We start from the raw sequence: 15,023 nt of genomic DNA, 5'->3' as shown, positions 1-15,023 counted from the left end.
TGCTAACTTTACTGTGGTTATGAAGACTTTAATATTAGCGGAAGCTACGTAAACGGTATGCAGAAGCACTCTGTTGCAGCTTTTCTCTAAGTCTAAAATTATTTAAAAACTTCAACTAATGCTGTACAGACAGCTCTTGGGCCCCCTGCAGAGGCTAATGTAAGCCTGCCCTGGGCATCTACAACCCAGGACCTGTCATACTTACCAAGGCAGACACCTCCTGCTGAAGCTGAAACCACGGTTAGCAATTCTAAGTCTCTGCAGAAACTAGGCCTTCATGAAGGGGAGTTCACAGGAGCCAAAAGGAGAATTTGAACCTAAAAATTAGAGACAGCTATGAAAGAGATCTTAAAGTACGTTTCAGATATTTAAAGAGGTTCAAAAAAACTAGTAGAAGAACGGGATATCATAAAAGTTTGAGCACATTTGACAAAACCATTAATTAATCCTGGAAGGAAAAATAGAGGAATTTAAAAACATATACACACACAATGGTCAGATACTCCAAAATCGTAGACATAGCTGAAGAAATAATTATTGAGACAGTTTTAATTAATGTTTTTCTATTATGTCGTAATAAATATGGCTTTGGATTAAAAAAGAAAAATAAAAACTGTAGACTAAGTGGTACCACTCATTCCCCTACTGGAAGAGGTTTTCTATGCTCTGAATGTAAATAAGTTCAAAATGATAGAACGAGGAGTTCCTAGAAGCAGCAAGGTCCTAGAAGAAGGGTCAGGATGGTCCTATGCCAGGAGCCTGAATACTGAGTTGACATACATATGAATTTAAACCATAATTGACATTTCTTGTTCCTCTTCCTCCTCTTCTGTGTTGCACCTGCCAAGCACAGCTTACAATAAAAAGAAAAGAACAATAGCAAATACGAAGAGAGATCCTTTGGTCCAGTGCCTGAAGTAGATAATTAAATGGATGACATGTCTGTATTGTTGTTGGACCGTGCACTATTTAGCAATTTTCTTCCTCTAAAGATCTCTCACCCTTACCTTGTTACACCCCCTGGGGAGTAAATGGGGCTGGTGTGTGTTTGATGATAGCCACAAGTCTAGGTACCGCACATTTGTGTAAACTATTGTTTGTCGTTCTTGTGCCAAAGGATAGCATTACAGGAGCGGCAAACGCAGAACATTTCTGGAAAACTCATATTGCCAAGTTGTTTGAGAGTGCCGGGTTCATGGGTGGTTATGCCCATTCCTTGAAAAGACACATTAGTGTATTTTACTTAGATTTTGATTCTGTGATGTGATATACCTCAGATCAGTGGTTTCTTTCATTCAGCCTTTTAAAATTCTGAGATTGTTCTAAAGGAAACATTAGTACAAAGAGTTTAAAAAAAGAAAAAAGAATGGCTTAAAAGCTAAAATCGGGTTGCCGCGTTTCAATACAAATGACTGTTGGTCTTTTTTTCCAGCGGTAGTTCTGCACTGCGGCTGCTTTTGAAGAGCAGCAGGGAAGTTCTATTTTTAGCAGAATCCAGAAGTGTCCATTCCCCATAGATCCTGCTCAGGCCGTAGGTGAGAGACCAGAGTAATCCCTGCCTGGATTTGAAGTCCCAGAGCCAGTGTGTGTTCAGATCGCTCTTTTACGTGTTCCTGATACTATTCTTTCTGGATTCCCGTGAGCAAAACTTGATAGACAAATTAGGAGTAAAGTTTTAAAAACAGACATAATCAACCAATCTAAAGCAGAACATCATATTACTATATGTAGCCCGTTAATCCTGACCTTTTTGTTTTACCTTTCCCGGTCGAAATGCAGATTAGCCAAAAAGAAGGAAATAAAAACCGCTATAACTCCACCATCAGAGATACTGCAATCAAGGTTTTGGTAACTTTAGGTCTTTTTTTTTTTTTTTTGTCTTAGCCAACTTAATCTTGTTTGGCGATTGGGACTGACCAGGTAATTTGCTTTCTCATTGATCTTACAAAAAGCTATTGATTTGGATTCCCAAGTGTACAAGGGCAGAGGAAGGGCTGGAAGGAGGGCAAAAGAATTAGGACTGGATGCCATCTGGAAAGAAGGATTGGGAGATGTGCCTGGGGGTCTTTAGCAGCAATTTTCTAACTGCTGGAGGAAAATGGCACCATGACCTTGATAGCCCCACGCCCTCATGCCTAATTCTGCACTCCAATGGGGGGCACTGCCCAGTTGACCTGCACGTTTCATGGAATTTTGCAGGGGCTTCCCAGTGTTTGTAGCTGAGATAGAGGACTTCTTGGATAGGCAGACCTGGCCCAGAAATCGATATTCTATTTCTAGCCTTTGGCTTTAGTGCTGGTAACTTAGAGACTTCATGGAACTGCGTAGGAAAAAGCCTGGAAGAAGCTTCACCAAAATGTCGAGGGCTGGTTGAGTAAGTTGCATGGTAACACTATAAGGGAACATGTGTGTCTGGATGGCACATTTGTGTGTGTGTGTGTTTAATTGTGAAATAAACACCACCATGTCTTCTGGGTTTCAGTCCAACAAAAAAAGAGCCTGGAACTCTGTTATAAGGTAGTTGCACTACCTGCGAAACATAAGTGTATATTGCCAACTGTAGGCAGTTGCTCAGAAAAGTGAAAATAGAAGTAAAGGTGATATGCTAAGAGAGGAGATAGTGGAATGATATAAAATGCTCATAAAACCAGAGAAGGCAGAAAGAGTAGAAGATCAAAAAACAGGAACAAAAGATAATGAATGAAAACACTAACAAATATGGCAGACATTAAGCCAACCATGTCCACAGTCACTTTGATATGAACGGTCTAAATACACCAATTAAAAGACTATCAGAATGGATTAAAAAAATAGACCCAACACGTGTTGTCTACAAGAAATCCACCTTAAATGTAAAGACGTACATAGATTAAAAGCAAAGGGATGGAGAAAGATATACTGTGCTAACACAATCAAAAGAAAGCTGGAGTAGCTGTTTTAATTTTAGAGCATATTTCAGAGCAGGAAACTTATCAGAGATATAGAGAAATATTACAAAATGATAAAGCGGCCAATTTTCCAGCAAGACATAACAATCCTTAATGTGTATACTCTTAACAACACAGCAACAGCACATGTGAGGCAAATGCTGATAGAACTGCAAGGAGAGACAGATGAATCCACTGTTAGAGTTGGAGACTTCGATACCCCTCTATCAGTAACTGACAGACCCGGCAGGCAGAAAATCAGCGAGGACGTAGCTGAACAGAACAGCACCATCAATCAACTGGCTCTAATTGACATTTATAGACTACTTCATCCAACAACAGCAGATTACACATTCTTCTCAAGCTCGCACGGAATAGTCACCAAGATAGACCACATTCTGGGCCATAAAACATACCTTAACAAATTTAAAAGAGTAAATATCACTGTGTCACTCGGTCATTATGTTACCCCAAATAACAGACACTGTTAATCTGAATGTATCTTACTAAGCCACGGAAAATGAAGCAGAGTTCATTTTTAAACAAGCACAAAATTGACAATTTATTGTGAAATAATGTTTTTTGCTGCCTATTTAAAAATCCCTGCGCTAATAAATCTAAAGAAATGGTAACAGAATCACTTGAAATTATTTTTTTCAGAACCAGAAAGGTGGTCTCCTAGTTCTCTTTCATTTTCCCTCCTAGTTAGCTTCTTTTGCCAGCACACCACTGAGACTGCTCTTGTCAAGGTCCCGATGACCTCCATATTGTTTACCTATAGCCCTCCAACTGGAGCAGTAGATTTGTCTGCCTTATTCCTCAGTGTGTTCCAAATTCCTGGTGCTTACAACGGTATCGATCACATAGCTGGTACTCAGTAAATGTTTGTTTAATGAATGCATTCATGTATCAGTATCATACAATCTAGTTATTTTTCAGTAATTTATTTGCTGCTCTGTGAGATTCTCAACATTGGAATTGAGATTGTTTGCTCTTATGTACAGGTAATATACCAGGTTCTAACTGTAAAAGTACATTTATAAACCATTCGATTTTGTTTGGAGCTACTTTTCCAAGTCATGTGAGACAATATCTTTTCCCCCCTTCATTTCACAGCATAGTTAAGCATAATGGAATTGGGGAATGGAGTATTTCCCCATCGTATTGACTCTGGGGAGAGCCTGAACTGGTTTGAAGTCCCATCCATAGCACCATCTCCCCTCCAGGCGTCCAGATCCTCATGTACCACCTCACTGGCTCATGAGAGTTCTGGAAAAGGACTGAGTGGGCTGGGACGCCTCAGGGCCCAGACGTGCAGCCTTTCTGCTGGAGGACCAATGAGGGACAAGCTTAGTACCATGGGAGGGAGGTCCTCATCAGGGCCGATGGGGAGGACTTGTAGAGAATGGCGTTTCCATGTTGACCTACTGAGATAATTGTCAAATTCTTTTATCTGAGCCAAGACCTGCTTCCCATGAGGTATTTGTTCTGTCTCCCAGAATGCCATGAGGGGTGTCAATCCCCTTTCTCACAACACTTCAGATATTTGAAGACAGCTTTGTCTCCTACAGGCCTTCACTTCTCAAGATAAACTCCTAGTTTCTTGATTTCTTCCTCAAATGACATGCTTTCCAGTCCTGTGGGTCTGGCTCCCCTTCTCCCAGTCTCTCCATCCAATTCATGCCCTTTCAGTGTAGGCCACCTATATTGTGCAAGTAACCAGCAGGGGAGAAATTCTTACAGCCTCTCACTGGGGCAATATATTTCTGTGTAGAGTGTCTAAGGCTGGGTTGTTCTTTCAAATATCCTCAATGCTCCTAACGGTCCCTAACATGTCAGTTAACATCCTCAATTCTTTTCCTATAAAGTCTTTACGCTATATCCCCTTTATCCTATACGCATATTATAAATTTTTTAAACCTAGAAGTAGGACTGTAACTTTAGTTGGGACAAATGGAATTTCGTTGATAATTTTGAATTCCGATTGCCACCCATCGCAGTACCGTCCTTCTAACTTTGAGGCATCTGAAAATTCAGTAAGTCACTCTGAATCTATGGATGTAAGAGAATACAAACCTTAATTTCTGAGGTCCGGGGGCCAGTAACCTCAGAGGGTGAAGCCTTAATTATCCAGGAAGGGGTTGAGGTGTGGAGGACTTTGTCACAGGCCAAAGCATACTTCTGACCCTGTGGAAAGAGTTGAGACACTACACCTGGTTCAATCTTTGTGCGGTCAATGCCCAGCGGGGACAGCCTGGGCAGGAAAAGTGTTATGGAGAGTGGATGCGTATGTCTAGTTTGCCAGTTAAGGAGAGTCCCACTGAAAAGACATCACAGACATTTTTCACAAGGGTCCCTCTAAGGCAGTTTGAGGGCCGTACTATATATTCAATTTTCTATCCCGTTTTCCTTCTTTAGCTTTGTCATAAACATTATCTCATGTCATTAAAGGCTCATTTTATCCATCATTTTTTGTCTATGTAGACATGTTTTTTCCAAATTCTTGTGTAATTCATTTTTTGTTTCTCTTAAAGCTTCCATGTATCTGAGTTAATTTCTTTGCTGAAAACATTTTTTCCTTTAGCAACTTAATTACATTTGCTTTGACAAGAAATTTTCACATATTGAGGGATATGGGGTAGCTATTCTGGTTTAAAATGGATTTGGCCTGAACTAAAGAAGCCTGACTATAGCCTGTCAAACATACATTGTACATCTGCTTTAACCATTAAAGTAAAGAATGCACTCTCTTAAGATAAGAACGCATACTTCCCCTCCTACAGTATTGAGAGGCAGGTATTGGTAATGCCCTGATGTATCAGTAATTCTGAAAACAAGTTCCCTTTCCTGGACATCAGGGTCATGTTGACCTGCTAACTCGCAACTGAATATCTCTTTGAGACTTTGATGAATATGCATCTTGGGCGCGTTTGATATATGTTCTTTGTTCTAAAAAGGTACAAACTGTACTGAAAACCCTGCTTCTGTGAAACCCTTCTTCCTTTGTGGGATTATAGCCCTCACCCTAGCTCAAGGAAATGTCACCTTCTCTCTCTCTTCTAGAGAATGGTCATTGGTTGTTTTGTGTCAACATTTCCTTTGTAAAATTTTGTGGTTGCCACTCCTGGTTCCTTTAACATTTCAACAAAGGAATTCCTGATTCCTTCACCATTCTTATCTAAATATGAAGTGTGTAATTAGTTCTGGAGGTAGAAGTCAGAGATCAAGGTGTCAGTATGGTTGGATGAGGGTCCTCTTCCGGGTTGCAGATTTCTCATTGTAACGTCACACGGTGGAAGGGGCTATATATTTTTTTTTCTGCATAATATTTCTCTCTATGGATCTACTATAGTTTAATCATTTCCCTAATGTTAAACATTTGCTTGTTTATGTTTTGCTATTATAAATAATGGTGTGTTAAATATCTTTGTGTATAAATTGTCTAATTTTCAGATTTTTTCCTTGAATAAATTCCTGGAAGTGAAATTACTGAGGTGAATGGTCTGAGTAGATTTAAAGGATCTTATTCCATATTATCAGTTATTTTTCAGAAATCCTGGGCTGATTTATATCTGCAATGTCCACTTTGAGAATACACCTCATTGTAGTCTCACCAGCATTGAGTAATAGAGATATGCTTGCATATGTTTTAAATATTTTATAATTTGACCAATAAAAACGTTTCCACATAGTTTTCATATTACATCTGTGTAATATCCCCTAGTAATATTATCTTACCTTTACTTTGTTCTTCAATATTTAGTGTTCTTTTCCCAATATGTTACATTATCTACAATAGCAAATTATTGGAAACTATTACTTTTCCAGACTATTTCCTAGCTTTTTTTCCCTTTGAATTACTTTTCTATTAGGCAAGTTACTAGCAATAGGACATAAAATGTGGACATTTTCAATAGATATGGGTTTTAAGGGGCCCTCATAGTGTGATGAACACCCTTTACTGGAAGTCAGCAAGCAAAGATGAGTCATCCTTCTCAAGGTGTGGTTCAATGAATGTGTGTGTGTTTGTGTGCGTGTGTGTGTATGAGAGAGGAGATGGAACCCATTGGCCTCTAAGGTCCCTTACACCTCAGATTCTGTGACTCATAACATTGTTCTAGTGTCCAAGGCAATCTTGCTGACGAGGATTCAAAGCAGAGAATTCCAGGCCTTCAGAGGATCAGTTTTTTTTTTAATCCAAGCTGAGCTGCTTAGACTGATGTGAATTTGGCCAACTCAAATGATCTCCTTGGGTTTCACTAAAACCCACTGATGCTGTAAAAATAATTTATGTAAATAACATTAAATATTAAGCTAAATATCCCTGGGTAAAAAATTTTTAAATCTTGTCACCCTTAGGCCATCATGGAGATCTGATTTGCCTTATGTGCAAATTCCTCCCATCCTACAGATCTTACCCACCTGGCTCCTTGACGCCCCCACCCTCATGCCAGTGTTCTTCAGAGGGAATTGCCTGTGAGGAGCGGCAGGTGAGAGGTTTGTTTGCTCCTACTGAGCTGGCTGCCTTCCATGCGGCTTCATCCCGGCTTCATCCCGAGATGGGTTGGAAAGCTGCCATCTCTGAATGCAAATTGGAGATCCTGGGAGGGTGTGGGAGGTTCTGTTTGTCCCCTGGAAAACTCAACTCTTGCAGTGGTACATCAAGTCTGTGAAAATTATTTTAAAATATTAAAAATAATTTTTAAAATTATTACAAGCCCCTGCCTCCCTGGCATTTACATTCTAGTGTTTTGTAGAATAACAACGGGGGTCTGAAATATCCTCCATATAAGCCTCATAGGTCATGATGTCTGAGATTTCTCCCCACCTTAGCACGTAACACGGCTGTTATCCAGCCTCATAGCCCACTCTATTGCTGGTTCTCCCTGCCAGGACTCACTTTCAGAACTGACCAGTAGCGTCTACATTTTGGTTCATTTCTGGGAAAAATACAGTGCGATCTCACTCATAGCTCCAAAAAAGTCAATCACAGAGTTGCTCTCTTGAAAAAAACAGTTTCTCCACATTTTCCCAAACCTGGCACAATCCTGGCATATGTGAAGGTGAAAAATCTGCCCTGGAGCCAGGAATATAGTAACAGGACTATAAATTTTATTTTTTAATTCAGCTAAAATGCACACTTGCCTAGAGTTTAATTTATAGCCAACCTTTAAAAAAATCACATTAAAAGAAAAATGCTAACTGATACAAATCAATAGTAATGCTGTCTTCAGGTTCAAAATAAAATTGAATGCAATAAATTGAATTCCATATCTAACAGTGGGAATGCTGTGCATATTATCCTTGGGTGAGGCATGGATGTGATTGATGTCTATCTTGGAACTTGAGGATAGAAAGAAACAAGGAAAAGTCAATTTCAATTTCTGGGACAACTGAATGAAATATCTGTATGCTGATTTAAAAAGGAAGTGATCCCATAATACTTAGTTTAATTAAGAATGTGTTTCTTCTGTGACCCAGCACTGCTGTGTCTGGCAGTATTGCCCAGGGAAATACGTTCACAGGCCCAGAAAAGGAGTATGTGAGGATTTGCCTGGAAGCGGGGCTTGATGACAATCTAGAAGCACATCTCTCAGGGAATGAAGACATGAACCGTGGTACTCACTGTAGAATCCCGTGCAGTACCTAGAAGCTCCGGACATAGGGACATAGCGTAAATAGATCTTAAAAACATTACTAGTAAGTTAACAAAGTACGAGGAAGATGAGATCTAATTTATGTAAATTCAAACACCTAGACTTGTAATAATACTTCACATTTTACAAGAGCGCATATAGGGACCCAGACGGTTGCCTGGGGGGTGGGAGCAGGAGAATGAAGGAGACGAATAGGGAAAAAAGTGAATAAAGAGTAAAACGAGAGGGACCTTGCAGATGATGCTGGGTTGGTGAGCCGAGGAGTCGAAAGAAAGATTTCTTGGACTCTCAAGATCTGGCAGTAGTGCTCTTTTATTTAGATAATAGTAAGGAATAGCATGGGGACAGGACCCATGGGCAGGCAGGGCTGCTGCCGGCATGTTGCTGCTGCTGCTTCTGCTGCAAACCTGGATGAAGAGTAAGGCTAAATTTAAGGCATAGGTATGTGAGTTAACTCTTTACAAGACAAAAAAAAAAAAGTTAAAATGGTACCAGTGCCGGTAGGGTCCGGCCATTGGGCAGTCCCACAACTTTTAGATAAGAATCAAACCGGATTGAGTAAATGGCAGAAGTCACCACTTAAATATTATCCTCAGCCAAAGACAAAGGAGGATTTTGGGGGGCGGGGGTCAGTTACATGAGGTTGCCAGACAGTAAACAACTTAAGTTCTTGCCTTCCCCATTAAGAGTTTCCAGAGATAAGGCCATCCCCCCTTCCTTCACAAATGCAAATATCTCTCATCAAAGAGCAAGCAAATTCCAGTCCTCGGAGCCTGCTTCTCCTCTGCAGTTTTAAAAGTAAGCAGCCTAAAATCCTCATCACAGAGACCGGTAATGACAGAGTGACAAGAACTGAGAGCTATGATGAACTATGCCCTCCACACAGACGTCCAGAAAAGTGGGGGAAATTTCAGGCTATGAATGAATAAAACTTCAGACAAAGAAAGGCAGAGTCTAAGGTGGGCAGACTATCACACATTTCTCCAAAGTAAATGAGTGTTGACGAAAATAATCCATAACCAATCTATAAATGAAAATTTGGGTGAGTTTATTCTGAGCTGAAATCTGAGGACCATGGCCCGGGGCCTTTCTTCCCGAAGGAAGAAAGGGCACCAAAGAAATGAGGTGTACAGAGTGGTTATATACCCCCAAAGAGGGTGCTTTACATATGATTGAAATGTCCCTCCCACAGTAGTCACAAGATTGTCCTGTCGGCACAGCACTTGATGGACACAGCAGGTAGTGGGTCTGCCATCTTGGTGGGCATAGCAGGAGGTAAGTCTATTGTCTCGAGCTGGGCGGTCACAGGTGAGCGCAGCAATCAGTTTCTAGCCTAAGGAAAGATGCTTAATCTTTAAGGAGATGCCAAAGTTGGGAGGGGGAGGGAGGTTGCACCTTTATCTCAAGGGCCTTTGCTCTTGCCATAGGGAATCTCTAAAGCAGATATACAATGCATGCTCAATGGCCTCGGTCAGTCAGGCCCTTTTGGAAAGACAAGGTCAGGCCGAATTAGGTTTATACCACATGGCTTCCTCATATTCTCCAATATATCCTATTGCTTACCATTTTTATTTGTCATGAGTAAATAAATCAGTACAGTTCTCTTAAGAATAAGTGAGTACTTAAAATTTTAATTTATTCAGTGATCCTAAGAATGGACTTGGTAAACTAATTTAGGCATTAAAATTTGGTGCTAGTACATAAGACATAGAAGTTGTCCTTCTATCAGCAGTCTTCTGCTGAAGATTTTAAAGTCATTTAAACTTAACTTTATGCATAAAATACCACCCTTCTCCGGAATGAGTACTCAGATTCACCCAAATACTTGTAAATCAGTTAGAAAAACAAAGACATTTTCTTTTAGGTTCACAGTAAAATCGAGCAGAAGGTACGGAGATTTCCCATATGCCCCGTGCCCCCATTATCAACATCCCCCACCACAGTGGCACATTTGTTACAACTGACAAACCTACATTAACACGTCATAGTCACCCAAAGTCTACGGTTTATGTTAGGGTTCACTCTTCACAGTGTACATTCCATGGGTTTGGACAAATGTTTCATGACATGTATCCACCATTATTGTATCATACAGAATAGTTTTACCACCCTAAAAAGCAATAAAAAAAAAATAGTTTTATCCTCAGTGCTCTGCCCATCCATCCTTTCCTCCCCCTAACCACAGATCTTTTGACAGTCGCCATAGTTTTGCCTTTTCCAGAATGTCATAGAGTTGGAATCGTACAGTATGCAGTCTTTTCAAATTGACTTCCTTCACTTAGAAATATGCATTTAAGTTTCCTCCATGTCTTTTCATGGCTTGATAGGTTGTAAATCAGTTTTCAAAAGAATATTTGATCTGAGCATCTCCAAAGTATAATTTAATTATTCTCTGTGCTTCCGATATTGCTTATAACAATACAAAATTTGGGAAAGAAGCCACTTGCTCAACCAATGAAAACAGAGAAATATTTGCTTGTTTTTATAGAACCATTTTGGCTCGTATTCCTTCTTGATAGAAATGAATCTGTTACAAAAGAAATATGATATTTCTTTTTGTACATTTGGTCCTGTCTGCTTTAGTGGGCAAGGGGAAAGGCTTCTTTGCACCCTGAGATCTCATAACTCTGCATTTGTGGGCTATCGATCGGATGGTGTTACCATCTGTGCAGCGGCACCTTTCATCAGTGTGCCTTATTAGTCTGGCCATGATTGATTATTATTTGCAATCAAGTTTTTTTTTTTTTAACTTTAGCCTTTTCTTTTCAGTACAGTTTAAACAATGCATTTACCAATATGCTGTGTAGCAAATATGTCCTGTATCAGACAAGCCTGTAGTTGAAGCCAAATATTACATCTTACGTGTGGTTTCCTTTTTTTTAGGTTTTGGCAGCCCTTAGGACAGTGCTATGCAAATTTAAAAAGGTGCCCATTCCTCAAGGAAAACTGAGTAAGTGCGATATGAACAAGCTGAGCTGCCCTAGAAGGGCTGTCCAGATCCCAGCGGCAGCAGCCTTGGCGCCCCCACTCGCTCTCCAGCTCACGTGCACCCTGGACCCAGGGCCTGTGTTGCCTTTTCAAACACTCTGTGTTCCTCTCCCCGCTGCCATCAAGAGTCAGCCAGGGTTGGAATCAGGCTTGGCAGTGTCTGGCAGTAGGGAGCAGGCAGGTGAGGGAGGCGCCCACAGCCGGGACAAGGCGCTGGTGTGCCTGTGTGCCCCCGAGTGTGTGTACCGCCATGCATGCAGTGTGGGTTTATCAGAGCACATTACTAGGAGGAGGCTTCCTGCTGCCCCAGGACTTGTAGGAGAGATCTGAATTGCTACATTCCTCACCCTCTGCTGCCCCCAGCTCTCAACAGATAAGTCTGCATGGAATGGTGCCTTTGTGCAGTGCATAGGATGTGTGTGACCCTGGGCTGGTATCCATCACCTCTAGTCGCATCTCCTGAGGCATGGTCTCCACCACTTGACCTGTTCTGGGGCGGGTAGTGTGTGATGGGGGAGAGGAGAGCAGCGATGGGCCATGGGGAGGTGCAGGAAGGCTGCCTGGGCGTCTTGTCCACACTCCCATGGCTTGAAGCTCCATGGGGAACTGCATCCTGCCTGTTTGTCCAGTTGCTCCCATGTCTGTGGTCCACACATTGCAGGCTTTTGAGCACAAGGCTACTCTTGGTTTCAAGCTGAAACTACTCTTTTTTCAAAACCTCATACTCCTTGTATCAGTTTGCTAGGTTGCTATAACAAAGTACCACAAAGGTAAGAGCAATAGAGTATATTGTCTCACTGTTCTGGAGGCTGAAAGTCTGAGATCATGGCATCAGCAGGGTTAGTTCCTCTGAGGGCTGTGGGGGAGAATCTCTTCCAGGCCTCTCCCCTAGCTGCTGGTGGTCTGCTGGCCATCTTTGATTCCTTGGCTTGTAGACACATCCCCTGAGCTCTGCCTGCATCCAATGCTGTTCTCCCTGTGTGCCTGTCAGTGTCCAAGTCTCCCCTTACATAAGGACAAATTGGATCAGGGGCCCACCCTATTCCAGTGTGACCTCATCTTAACCAGTTATGTCTGCAATGACCCTATTGCTGAATAAGGTCACATTCTGAGGTACTGGGCGTTAGAACTCCAATGTCCGAATTTTAGAGGGATACAGTTCAGCCCATAACACTCCCTTTCAGAACTTTCCCTCATTTTGACCTGGTTACAGGAATCTCCCAGGTAAAAAGATCTCCCTCAAGGTACAAAGAAGAGGACACATGTTTCAACAGAGTTCAGCAAATAACCACTGTGGAAGTAAACAAAGAGCATCCAAATGCTAACGAGCAAAGGTTTTTTATTTGGAGCTTGCTATAGGGAGGGAGTCAGCCACCATCACTCACATTCGGCAGAGACTGAGGCAGGCGGGGGAGTGGGAAAGCTCTCTGGCGAAAAAGGGGAGGCTTCAGGTCTCCGGATGTGCCCCAGTTGGAGACTGTCGGCACGGGGCAGCCGTTGGCAGGCTAACCAGGAGTGGGGCATCCTATGTGATTGGTTAGGGGTACATATTTGGCTTTCTCTGGTTGGTCCTAAGTTGGAAATGGAGACAAAAAATAATTAATTAAATTAACTCAAGCTGTCAGTTGTTGACCAAATCCTGGCAGTTTGGGCCAATTGCTATGGAAGTTGACTAGCTTCCTGGCTGGGTTTCTGCAGACTGTGGGTCAAAGTTCTATTTTTGTATATGGTCTGGCCCTTGTCCATTTGTTTATTTCGTCTCTCATCACAGAATTACCTTTCAGGGTAGACCTGCCAGTTACTCATTTCCACAATGACTTAAATACATATAATTATGAACTTATGGAAACAACAATTTAAATTTTTTCCAACCTGGAAACCCCAAGGTTTTCCAAGAGCCTCCTCCTTTGTTTTCACAACTCTGCTGCCTCACGTGGTTACTTGCACAGGCCACATTCCTGGGTCTCCTCTGACTCACTAATTCATCAAACATTTGCTGGGTTTTTGCTGCACACCCAGGCCCTGAGTAGGTGGAAGGAATCAGAGGTTAAAGACACAGTCTCTGCCTTCAGAGAGACCAGTGAGACAGACAAGGAGGTAGGTATTATGGTTCCAGGTGCTCAGTTGTCAAAGATAGACAAAGCTGGACATTAAGGTGGTAAGGACGATTTTAATCAGTAATAGGGTCCAGTGTGAGCTTAACTCAACTGTGATTTGTACAGACGTGACTGGGTGTTTTACAGAGAGACAAAGGGAGTAGAGATGGGGGTGAGAGGGGGCTCAGCAGAATCAGGAAAGTGAGAAATTACAAAGAGTTGGTCAGTGTAAATACTGATTAGGCCAGCTGTGTCTGCTGGCTGGCAGTCATTGAAGTTAGGATTCTATCCTCCCACAGAGACTGGGAGACAGGGGCCCTGTCCTTCCTGATGGTTACATTTTAAAGGAATGTCTTTCAGGTCTTGAGTTATGGGAGATCTGGATAGATATAGATATAGACATCTCAGAGGGACAGAGGAAGGATTCAAAACCGTAAGCCCTTTTTAGTAACTGCTCTAAGGAAGGGTGGTCGGGACCTATTGTCAGGTGTTGGTTAGAACAAGCTGTAACTTCTTTCGGCAGCCTTGAGCTTTCTCAGACAGCCACTTTCAGGGGGCTGGGGTCATCCTAGGGATGTGGCCTTGAGCTGTTCAAACTATGTTAGTGTTTGTTCAAGTCTTTTAATGGTGGGGGATAGAGTGGACAAAATCATTAGTGTTGAGAGTCTGTAGTTTTTACAGACCAAGGTTGAGGCCTAGGTGAAAAGAGGGCTCAGAGGAGTCTGGCTGAAGTTTGCTCAAGGAGAGTCTTTGTCACAGTGCTGCGCTGGAGGTGAACACAGGTCGCTGAGGTGGGGCGTGCGTGCATGTGTGTGCGTGTGTCTGTCCAGGGAGGAGGGGACAGCTTGACTTGGAAGACCAATCCCGATAAACCAAATGAATCCAATCAGGAGAGGGAGGGAGGAAGGGAAGAGCAAGGGCAGGTCCGGGTTTAGGGGGCCTAAAATGTATACAGTTAGAGTGACTTCTTTAAAAAAAGGTACAAAATTAGGTAGGGGCCTTGGGATGAGGGGCATGCAAGTAAGGGGACCCAAAGTTTAAGCTTCTTTTGGTTGACAGCAAATCTGCCACCAGGCTGGCCCCTACATAGGACATTTTGATACAGAAATGCCCCGACCAGTATAAGCTCTGTGTCATCCAGTCTGCAACGGTGCTGAGGGCAGCATCGATTACTAAAGGCAAAATTTTTACATGAAAAACACATCCATTGTTAGGCAGGTCCTGCTGCTTTATACTAGGAAGGTCTTAGATTCCCGGAAGTGAATACTTGGTTTTCCCCCTCAGGTTTTCATTTTTAATTTATCGACAAATCTTTGCTTTGCTAGAATAAATAGATTCCATGCTGAGACTAGATC

Source organism: Equus przewalskii, chromosome 4 (assembly GCF_037783145.1).
Source record: "Equus przewalskii isolate Varuska chromosome 4, EquPr2, whole genome shotgun sequence".
Classification (NCBI taxonomy): domain Eukaryota; kingdom Metazoa; phylum Chordata; class Mammalia; order Perissodactyla; family Equidae; genus Equus; species Equus przewalskii.
The sequence above is the reverse complement of the archived record's forward strand: the minus strand, read 5'-3'. Positions refer to the sequence as shown.